A 12152-nucleotide genomic window follows, 5' to 3' on the forward strand; every position below is an offset into this window, starting at 1 on the left:
TCTCCTCAATTAAATCATGGTGAGAATTTGATAAGTTGGTCTAAAAGAGATTAATCTTTTTGATGAAAGGGCTTTTTGTTGTTAAAATGAATACACATTTGTGTTTTAAGTATTTATTTATTTATTTACTTATTTTATTTTATTTCAGTCTTGCTAGGCAGTACTTGCTTGCTGGGTAAGTGCTCTATACTTGAGCTATGAAATAGTTCAAGCTATTTTTAATGATTCTCACACTCTCCTGCAGACTGCGTAGTTGGTCCAAAGAGCAATTTCCATTAGTGTTCTGATTCTGCTCTTCCTTCTTGACATTTTGTTATCATCTTCAAATCACACTAATTCAGTTCCTGCCTATAATACCATGTTCTTGTTTCACTTTCTATTTAATCTATTAAAGTGTTAGAACTATTACTGAACTTTGTCTTTTCCACTGTCATTTATTGAACTTCATTTTACCCAAATCACATCTACAGCTTTCTGTATCAGTTTCCTGAGAACTAACTGAAGGCAACACATGTACAAAAAGTCCTTTTATTATCACTGCTGTTGTCATTGTCATTATTACACATGATATCAGCCAGACACTACTCTAAGAGTTTTAAATGCATCTTATTTAATAATTCAAAGCAATTCTATGATCTAATTTTATTTTATGGTAATATTGTAGCAAAGTGGATGAGCCACGGAGAGGATAGGGCATTGGATTAAAATCATACAGATTTATTATAATTGGCAATAATTTTCAGTGAATCCATCTATTAGGAAAATTGTTAGGGAAATGCTCATTTTTTATTGTAAGTGTGGAGAAGTTTATTCAACAAATATATATTGAAAACCTTGGAGTCAATTATTTTTAAGTGTTAAGAGCATGACTATAATTTAAAATTTACTATTGTCATAACTAACTTCTGTATAAACTGTCATAAACTTAATTTATGGCTGACTAGTCAGGGAATCATCAAAACAGCATAATGAACAATTGTTGACAACCAAAAGAAACAAGTTGATTCAAAGAGAAAACAGTTTCATGTGGTGTAAAAGGGAACAGAGAAAATAAGAATTTGTAGAAATTTGGCCTTTGGTAAAGTCATCAATATAACCATTTTGTAGAATTAAGATTTTTTTTTCTAAAAGTTCAGTTCAGCCTTCCAAATAAAGTTAACTAGCAGTCACAGATAACAGGTAGAGAAAAAATGAAAACTGAAAAAAAAGTCTTTATTTGTTGAATTTTCTTTTAAAGGCAGGAGATATCACCAAACAATATACAGTTATGAATCATGCACACAAATATACTGTAGTTAGTAAATTAATTGTGCATAAAATTCCAGAAATCTTGCAATGAGAGATAAGATACATGGTGGAAGCATTAAGTCTGCCAATAATTTGCATATCTACTGGGAAGAAATTAATTAGAATATGATTTTCTAAATGAATAGAAAGCTATTTTGCAAGAAATATTAAACAATATAGTAACAATCTATTTCCAGACAGATTATTTAGAGTCTAATCTAGTCCATTAGGCAAGATGGTGCAAGAAGTCATTAAATTAAAAGTGCCTTACCCTTACATAAATGACATGGAGAAGACACACAGTGATGAAGCCACAGACCTTTCTCCTTGTAGCTGTGAAAGTGTGTTGTCGAATGGCACACTGTCAAACACTAGAAGGCGGTGCCACAATGGACCTCTCTTTTGTGGTACAAATACTAGACTCAGCTATTTCAACCAAGTAGAATGTGTGCTCTTCTGTTATGAATGCCAACCCTAATTCACTTTGTCTTGAATATATACATACAGATTGTAGTAGCTACAGCAACGGTATTTTCCTTGGGGTGCCAGGAAGGCATTTTCTTGTCGAAGTCAAGGCTGTCAACACTTATTTCATTCTTTTTTCGCTTGGTGCCTGCACAGACTTTGCCTGGCTTCAAAACTGTGCAAGGCTTATTGTTTTCCTATGATGCTTCTAGAGTTATACCTTGCTTTGTGTTGTTGTCAAACATTCTGAAGACATTATTGTAAGATCCAGTCATGGCAACACTGTCAGATCCATTCCAACAACATTCAAATTTGTCAAATATGTAGTCATTTTCACACAGTGAACAGAGTTAACTTCTGAGGTATTCACATACCTGGTATGTTTCCATGGGTCTGTTTTCCATATTTAAGTCCCAAATTTTAACTGACAAAGAGTCTCTAGTTATCATATAGCGACCACTAATGGCTGAATTTTACATTAGAAATGGAGGAGACAATTTCAGAAAAAAATGACCTGTTACTGGGATCTTGAATTTCTTCAAACAGTTTAGAATGCCTATCACAGATGGCAGATGCCCTCATGTCACATAACTGAGTAGTTCCTTTACTGCTGCTGTGTGCAAATGTGTTACAGCTGTTTAAATGGAATTCTGCTGCTATAATCACCTCTGTGCCTCCATATTGAGAGGTTTGATGTCCACAACATTAAAAATCCTATCTGTAATTTCCAGATGCCAAAGATTAATCTGAAAATCATCTGCAGATAAATAAATTTCATAGTCACTATTAATAGAAATTGAGTTGATGTGATACATGTGAGCGTTGGCAAATATTTTTCGTGGATTGGCCTCGACCACTAGATCCATGGTCCTAAAGACTGGCTCTTGTATTGTGGTAACTGTAGTAGGATCCCTATACCTTCCATCTTCCTCTTTTGAGTCATACCTGTCTGGTTATTTGTCTCTTTCACTGATTTTCCATAATTTTATTGTTTTAATCTTTGGTAGACATTAAAAACTCAGCAGCATTTTTCTAGGGTAACCACCTAATTTTGTTGATATTCTCTTCTATTTTTAAACTTTCCAAACAGTCAAATTCTGGTTCATTGCTCTGGAAGTTGCTATAAACATATTCTCCTCTGCTATGAGATTGGATTTTGTTCTCACTGGGGTGTTATGAGGATTAATTCATTAGTGTTTGTAAAGCACTTTGAGATCCTCAAGTCAAAGACATTCCTGCTTTTGTTGAAAGATGACAACACTTTCACCTTTATCTCCTGTTGCTAGTAATACTCCAGAATGATTGCATTCTACTGTAGAAATTATATCTACTTCTGCTGCGTCATCACCTGCTGCTCCTTTCACCTGAGAAAACCACCACCGAATATAATTCCCTCTTCCAGCTCCTGCCATGTTGCTCTGCAAATAATGATCCTGCTTGGGTTTCTCCAGGTCTCTGCTTCCTGAGCTTACCCTCCTCACCGGGGGATGGGGGGGTAGCCAGGGCTGATGGTGGTGGATGGCACCTGTTGGGCGAGGGGGCAGGGGCCTGGGCACAGGGAAGAGGTGCAGGCAGACCAGCAGCAGGATGGTGGGTTCCACTCTGAGGCTTCCCGCTCCTCCCTTGGCACTGCTAGGACAGTGACTGCAGTGGTAGCACCTGCGACAGGTGACTCTGGCCAGTGAGCCAGATTGTCTGAATTACTACTGTATTCAAAAACTTTAAAAAATACAATTAAATAAAATGTATATGTATATAATTTTAAGAATAATTCTTGTGATATAGCTAGAAAACAAATAATATTAATGCAGTGATATCATTTTATGGTTCTATTTATGAGAAAATACTGGAGTGAAAGTAGGTTGCAAGTTAGTTGATTCTGCTCTTACTTGGGTTTTAACACATTTGTACATGGAAGCAATGCTAGGAACTCTCTGTATAGCTATCCTTAACTAGAAAAAATGCTTTGTCTTCCTTATTATGCTATGTCTTCTCTTGAACAAAATTAGAGATAAGGGCAGAACAGGTTCTGCCTGGAAGCAAGGGTGGGAGAAAGGGTGGGGGCGAGGGACAGGGGGAGAAATGACCCAAACAATGTATGCATATTAAATAAATGAATTAAAAAATAAAATTTAAAAAAAAAGAAGGACAAGCCAGTGTAAGGAATGTTGTCACTGAGATGTCGGTTTTTGGAGCTCAGTAAATTGGTGTTCCTCAGAGCCATGAAAGAAAAGTTAAGATTTGACTAAGCATAAGCTTTTCCTAAGCCTCAAGGTAACTTTTAACTTCATGCTGAGCTCTGGAATGAGGTTCAAGTGTGTAATTATTAGCTGTTTAGAAATGTTGCCAATGGCTTTAAGGGCCAGATTATGCTGCTAGGTAGTTTCTTATTTACTGCTAAGTTATCTAAATTTTCTTCTATTTTAGCTCTGAAATGTTTTATCATTTCTCTGATTATGAGTTTTGGGAAGAGAAAAGGAAAAGCAAAAAACAAAAAAAAATCTTACCATTGTGTATGCATACCTATCTGTGTGTGTATGTATATGTATGTGTCTGAATACACACTTACGTGTGTGTTTGCAATATTTGCCCTGAATACATTTTCTAACTCTGGATCTTAGATTGATTTTTAAACCAACAGATTAATTTGGAGCCATCTTGGTTTCCAGTGATATGATAGGGTGGATCCTTGACCTTTAAACTGAATGCACATTTTTCCTGAATGGAACAGTTACTTATTTTTGTAATTTTTTTTGATAGAGTTTATACATGATTTGTGTGTGCCTCCAATAGGACATGTATTGAGAGCATGGCCTCCAGTGTGGCACTGATGGGAGATGGTATTTAACTTTTAGCCTGTGGGACCTAGTGGGAAGTGATTAGGTCAATGAGGGCACTGCCCTCAGAAGGAATTGGTATAGTTCCTATGGGACACTGGCTTAGTTCTCATAAGAGTAAGACGTTATAAAACAGCAAGCCTGATGCATGTATCATGCTCTGACTTCCTGTCTCACCATGGGATCTCTCCCTCTCATACTGGCTCCTTGCATCACATCACATTTGCCATAATGTGATATAGTCAAGGGGATCCTGGCAAAAACTAGTGCCTCAGCGTTTAGAATTTCAGTTCCAAAACTGTGAGCTTCATATATATCTCCTTTCTCTATAAGCTTCCCAACAGCAAGTATCTTGTTGTAGTAACAAAAGATGGATTCATGTAGCTGTGAATTAGTCTCAGAGTAAATACACTTACATTTTCTCTATACGAATTTATAAAACAAAATGCATAGAACAAATACATGGTTCTTTTTTAACTTTCACAAGTGTAGTATATATATATAAAATCTCAGTCCTGCAGGTTCATTATTTCCAATCTTAAGTAAAAATGTGGTAAGTGAATAAAAGTGTCACAGCTGTTTCTAAATTTGTGTTTTCTGTCTCCATCAAAACTGTCTATTCCATAATTTTATTTGTCATTAATAAAAACAATTCAAGTACAAAAACAGATTGCTTTGTCAACAGGGAATAGCTATATAGATAAAAGATAATCGTATCTGTTTTTCTTATTTTGGATGGAGAATAAAATAGGAAAGTCTAGAATCTCTGTGTTGTTAGAAAAATTGAACCAGGTATAGCGCTGTAAGTCAAAAGTGGAAAATGAGAGAGAACTTGAGAATATTTTTTCACTTGTAGCTATTGTCATTGTCTTTCATGAAGTTTGAAAACACATCATGACTCATATCCTCCCCTGCAATGTAGTTAACATTACTTACAGACTTGTCAGTATATGAGTGAACCCTCTTGACAAACAGTTCCAAGTGCTATAGTCCATCAATTACTCTTGATTGACAGGCTGCTATTTTCCTTAAGAACTGTGGAAACATAAAGGGAAATTTCCCTCAAGAAAGAATCTATTTGAGCTTTGTGTCCCATGTTCTTCAGGAGCAACTCAGCTCTGGGATTAGTGGGTCAGCCGGCGCAGAGAATCTCCACTTCACGTTAAACGGAGAACCGAGGAGGCCCCCGGGGCCGCCAGTGGCCGGCGCCCATACGGCTTGGGAAGACGCAGACCAGGTGAGCTTCGCGGTACTGCGGTTCCCCCACAGACAAGCCTGGGCCAGAGCAGCATAGCCCCCTGGACAGACTGACCTCCACCCGGGAAAAAAAGAGAAACTGAGTACTAAGCAATAAGAACAGTTAAGACACGCTGGAAAGAGGGTGGGGCGCCCTGAGCGCTGAAGATTGGGGGAAGGGAATCCTTCCCGGGACTGTAAATAAACGAGCCGGGTGGGCCGGAGAGGCTCTGGCGGGAGCGGGGCGCGCGCCCAGCAACCAGGAGCGGGGACGCTTGTGAGAGGAGGGAAGACCCACTTCCCACGTGAACTGTAAATAAACACGCAGGCCTGACAACGCGGGGCAGTGTCACCTTTCCCAGTGCTTGGAAAGGGAAAAGCCTGTGGCAGAGGCCTCCGCACAGGAGAACTCTGAGCAAACAAAGCCTGTGGGACCAGGTGAGTGCTAGCTCACCCCAGAGATCTGCATAAATAACGCCGCCAGCTACAGGCTGAGAGCAGCAGGCAGGCAAGCCACAGTTGCAGATACCACTCTCAGAACTGCCTCCAGATGCTTTTTTTTCTTTTTCTCCCTACCTTTGATGAGAGAACAACCGAATTACACCTGCAAGCCGAAAAACTTACTGAAACTGTATTGCATTTGAACTGGGGACACTTGGGGGGGCTTTTTTTTTCTTCTCTGTGTGTGTGAGTGTAGTTTTGTTCTACTTTATGCATCCCCTTTGATGAGACAACTACAGAACAACATCTGAGGCACCAACTCCAGGACTGGAGATTGAGACGGACATCCAAATTATTAAGACTGAAATTGCATTGCATATAAACTTGGAAGTTTTTTGGTTTTTTGTTTTTTTTTTTTTTAATTTTCTATTTTCCATTTTATTTTAATTCATTTTTATAAATAGATATTACTTTCATATACTTATTTTTTATTTTTTTTTTATCTTTGATTTTCAATCCTCTCTCTGTCACTCTATTGTCTGTTCAGCTTACTGTCGATTAGTACACTAACACTCCCTGTTTATACCTTTGAAACTCTCTTGTCTGATACCTTGTTCTGCTTTCTCCCTCTAGTCTGTATATTTGTTTTCCCCTTTTCTTTAACTTCTTGCTTTCCATCTCAGCTCACTCTTCCATTCTCAATATTACCATTGTTATTATTACAAGCTAGAAAATACTTAATTACACACAGTACAGGGACAGTAAAAACACCAAGGACAATGGCAGGAAGACAGAAAAAACAAGGAAACCAGTTTCCCCACAGCAAAAAATTAGTACAGGAACCAGAGGGGAATGAAGAGAACAGAAACTCAGAGCCAGACTCCAACAAAATGAAGATAAACTATGCCAAAGGACCCAATGAAGCCTACAAGAATAATTTAAAAGAAGACATACTACAAGTACTCAATGAGAATTTTATAGAGATGATACTGGATAGGGTCAACCAAAATGTACAGGAGACACTCAAGAAATTCCAAGACAATAAAAATAGAGAATTTGAAAAAGCAAAAGAGGAAATAAAGGAAACCATAGAAGCACTGCATAAACACCAAAGTGAAAGAGAGAACACAATGAATAAATGGATAAATGAACTCAGGACAAAAATAGACAACAATAAAGAAGAAAACAGCCAGGATATGGAAAACCTCAGAAAAAAGAACGAAACAGAACTGCAAAACAAAACGGAAGGCCAATCCAGCAGAATAGAACAAACAGAAGACAGAATCTCAGAACTTGAAGATGAAATGGTAATTAAAGGAAAAACCGAAGAACTATTAATTAAACAACTCAAGACCTGTGAAAAGAAAATGCAAGAACTCACTGACTCCATCAAAAGACCAAACTTGAGAATCATGGGCATCGAAGAAGGAGAAGGGGTGCAAGCGAAGGGAATGCGTAATATATTCAACAAAATAATAACGGAAAATTTCCCAAATCTAGAGAAAGATATTCCCATACAAATGCAAGAGGCCTCCAGGACACCAAACAGACCAGATCAAAATAGAACTACTCCACGACATATCATCATTAAAACAACAAGTTCAGAAACTAAGGAAAGAATATTGAAGGCTGCAAGAGAGAAAAAACAAGTAACATACAAAGGTAAACCCATCAAAATCACAGCAGACTTCTCAACAGAAACATTAAAAGCAAGAAGAGCGTGGGGTGAGATCTTCCGGGCACTGAATGAAAATAACTTCAACCCCAGGATACTCTACCCAGCAAAGCTATCATTCAAAATAGATGGAGCAATAAAAGTCTTCCATGATAAGCAGAAACTAAAACAATATGTGACCACAAAGCCACCATTACAAAAGATTCTGCAAGGGATCCTGCACACAGAAAGTGACACCCAACTTAACCATGAAAAGGCAGGCAGCACCAAACCACAGGATAAGAAAAAGCAAGACAGTAGAGAGTAACATCAAGTTAGGTACACACAATCAAACCTTCAAACAACTAAGATAACTAAATGGCAGGAATCACCACATACCTATCAGTACTAACACTTAATGTTAATGGACTTAATTCACCCATCAAAAGACACCGTTTGACAAAATGGATTAAAAAAGAAGATCCAACAATTTGTTGCTTACAGGAGACTCATCTCACTGACAGAAATAAGCATATGCTTAGGATGAAAGGCTGGAAGAAGATTTACCAAGCCAATGGCCCCCGAAAACAAGCAGGAGTAGCAATACTTATCTCTGACAAAGTAGACTTCAAACCTACATTGATCAAACGAGATAAAGAAGGCCATTCCATACTAAGAAAAGGGGAAATAGACCAAAAGGAAATAATAATCATCAATCTGTATGCACTCAATGTCAACGCACCCAATTTCATCAAACATACCCTGAAAGACCTAAAAGCATATATAAACGCCAACACAGTGGTTGTGGGAGACTTTAACACTCCATTATCATCAATAGATAGGTCATCCAAACAAAAACTCAATAAAGAAATCCAAGATCTAAAATATGCAATAGATCAAGTGGACCTAGTAGATGTCTACAGAACATTTCATCCAACCTCTACACAATATACATTCTTCTCAGCAGCCCATGGAACCTTCTCCAAAATAGATCATATCCTAGGGCACAAAGCAAGCCTCAGCAAATATAAGAAAATAGAAATAATACCATGCATACTATCTGACCACAATGCAGTAAAAGTAGAACTCAACAACAAATGTAAAGACAAAAAACATGCAAACAGCTGGAAACTAAGTAACTCATTACTTAATGAAGAATGGATCATCGATGCAATAAAAGAGGAAATTAAAAAGTTCCTAGAAGTCAATGAAAATGAAAACACAACCTACCAGAACCTATGGGACACAACTAAGGCAGTCTTGAGAGGAAAGTTTATAGCCATGAATGCATATATTAAAAAGAATGAAAGATCCCAAATCAATGACCTAATGATACATCTCAAACTCCTAGAAAAACAAGAACAAGCAAATCCCAAAACAAATAGAAGGAGAGAAATAATAAAAATAAGAGCTGAAATCAACGAACTAGAAACCAAAAAAACCATACAAAGAATTAATGAAACAAAAAGTTGGTTCTTTGAAAAAATAAACAAGATCGATAGACCCCTGGCAAACCTGACTAAAATGAGGAGAGAAAAAACCCAAATTAGTAGAATCAGGAATGCAAAAGGGGAGATAACAACAAACACCATGGAGGTCCAGGAAATCATCAGAGACTACTTTGAGAACCTATATTCAAATAAATTTGAAAATCTAAAAGAAATGGACAGATTTCTAGATACATATGATCATCCAAAACTGAACCAAGAGGAAATTAATCACCTGAATAGACCTATAACACAAAATGAAATTGAAGCAGCAATCAAGAGTCTCCCGAAAAAGAAAAGTCCAGGACCTGATGGATTCTCTGCTGAATTCTATCAGACCTTTAAAGAAGAACTGATACCAACCCTCCTTAAACTGTTCCATGAAATAGAAAGGGAAGGAAAACTGCCAAACACATTTTATGAAGCCAGTATTACACTTATCCCTAAACCAGGCAAAAGACACCTCCAAAAAGGAGAACTATAGGCCAATCTCCTTAATGAACATTGATGCAAAAATCCTCAACAAAATAATGGCAAATTGAATTCAGCAACACATCAAAAAGATTATTCACCACGACCAGGTAGGCTTCATCCCAGGGATGCAGGGGTGGTTCAACATACGAAAATCAATAAACGTAATAAACCACATTAACAGAAGCAAAGACAAAAACCACTTGATCATCTCAATAGATGCAGAAAAAGCCTTTGATAAGATCCAACATCATTTCATGATAAAAGCTCTAAGAAAACTAGGAATAGAAGGAAAGTTCCTCAACATTATAAAAGCTATATATGACAAACCTACAGCCAGCATTATACTTAACGGAGAAAAACTAAAACCATTCCCTCTAAAATCAGGAACCAGACAAGGATGCCCACTATCTCCACTCCTATTCAATATAGTACTGGAATTCCTAGCCAGAGCAATTAGGCAAGAAGAAGGAATAAAAGGAATACAAATAGGTAAAGAAACTGTCAAAATATCCCTATTTGCAGACGACATGATCCTATACCTTAAAGACCCAAAAAACTCTACTCAGAAGCTTCTAGACATCATCAATAGCTATAGCAAGGTAGCAGGATATAAAATCAACATAGAAAAATCATTAGCATTTCTATACACTAACAATGAGCAAACGGAAAAAGAATGTATGAAAACAATTCCATTTACAATAGCCTCAAACAAAATCAAATACCTAGGTGTAAACCTAACAAAAGATGTGAAAGACCTCTACAAGGAAAACTATACACTTCTGAAGAAAGAGATTGAGGAAGACTATAGAAAGTGGAGAGATCTCCCATGCTCATGGATTGGTAGAATCAACATAGTAAAAATGTCGATACTCCCCAAAGTAATCTACATGTTTAATGCAATTCCCATCAAAATTCCAATGACATTCATTAAAGAGATTGAAAAATCTACTGTGAAATTTATATGGAAACACAAGAGGCCACGAATAGCCAAGGCAATACTCAGTCAAAAGAACAATGCAGGAGGTATCAAGATACCTGACTTCAAACTATATTACAAAGCAATAACAATAAAAACAGCATGGTACTGGCACAAAAACAGACGTGAAGACCAGTGGAAAAGAATAGAGGATCCAGATACGAAGCCACACAACTATGAGCAACTTATCTTTGACAAAGGAGCTAAAAATATACGATGGAGAAATAGCAGCCTCTTCAACAAAAACTGCTGGGAAAACTGGTTAGCAGTCTGCAAAAAACTGAAACTAGATCCATGTATATCCCCCTATACCAAGATTAACTCAAAATGGATCAAGGATCTTAATATCAGACCCCAAACTTTTAAGTTGATACAAGAAAGAGTAGGAAATACTCTGGAGTTAGTAGGTATAGGTAAGAACTTTCTCAATGAAACCCCAGCAGCACAGCAACTAAGAGATAGCATAGATAAATGGGACCTCATAAAACTAAAAAGCTTCTGTTCATCAAAAGAAATGGTCTCTAAACTGAAGAGAACACCCACAGAGTGGGAGAAAATATTTGCCAATTATACATCAGACAAAGGACTGATAACCAGAATATACAGGGAACTTAAAAAACTAAATTCTCCCAAAACTAATGAACCAATAAAGAAATGGGCATGTGAACTAAACAGAACTTTCTCAAAAGAAGAAATTCAAATGGCCAGAAAACACATGAAAAAATGCTCACCATCTCTAGCAATAAAGGAAATGCAAATTAAAACCACACTAAGATTCCACCTCACCCCTGTTAGAATAGCCATCATCAGCAACACCACCAACAACAGGTGTTGGCGAGGATGCGGGGAAAAAGGAACCCTCTTACACTGTTGGTGGGAATGTAGACTAGTACAACCACTCTGGAAAAAAATTTGGAGGCTATTTAAAAAGCTGGACATCGATCTACCATTTGATCCAGCAATACCACTCTTGGGGATATACCCAAAAGACTGTTACTCCAGAGGCACCTGCACATCCATGTTTATTGCGGCACTATTCACAATACCAAGTTATGGAAACAGCCAAGATGCCCCAGCACTGACGAATGGATTAAGAAAATGTGGTATCTATACACAATGGAATTTTATGCAGCCATGAAGAAGAACGAAATGTTATCATTCGCTGGTAAATGGATGGAATTGGAGAACATCATTCTGAGTGAGGTTAGCCTGGCTCAAAAGACCAAAAATCGTATGTTCTCCCTCATATGTGGACATTAGATCAAGGGCAAACACAACAAGGGGATTGGACTATG

General features: G+C 37.4%; 1 pseudogene; it reads right to left on the bottom strand.

Moving 5' to 3' along the window:
* Positions 1 to 1766: 1766 nt before the first annotated feature.
* On the bottom strand, positions 1767 to 3179 carry LOC109702028 (serine/threonine-protein phosphatase 2A 55 kDa regulatory subunit B alpha isoform-like; annotated as a pseudogene).
* Positions 3180 to 12152: the final 8973 nt, after the last annotated feature.

The sequence above is a fragment of the Castor canadensis genome, chromosome 6 (assembly GCF_047511655.1).
Source record: "Castor canadensis chromosome 6, mCasCan1.hap1v2, whole genome shotgun sequence".
In the NCBI taxonomy this organism is placed as follows: domain Eukaryota; kingdom Metazoa; phylum Chordata; class Mammalia; order Rodentia; family Castoridae; genus Castor; species Castor canadensis.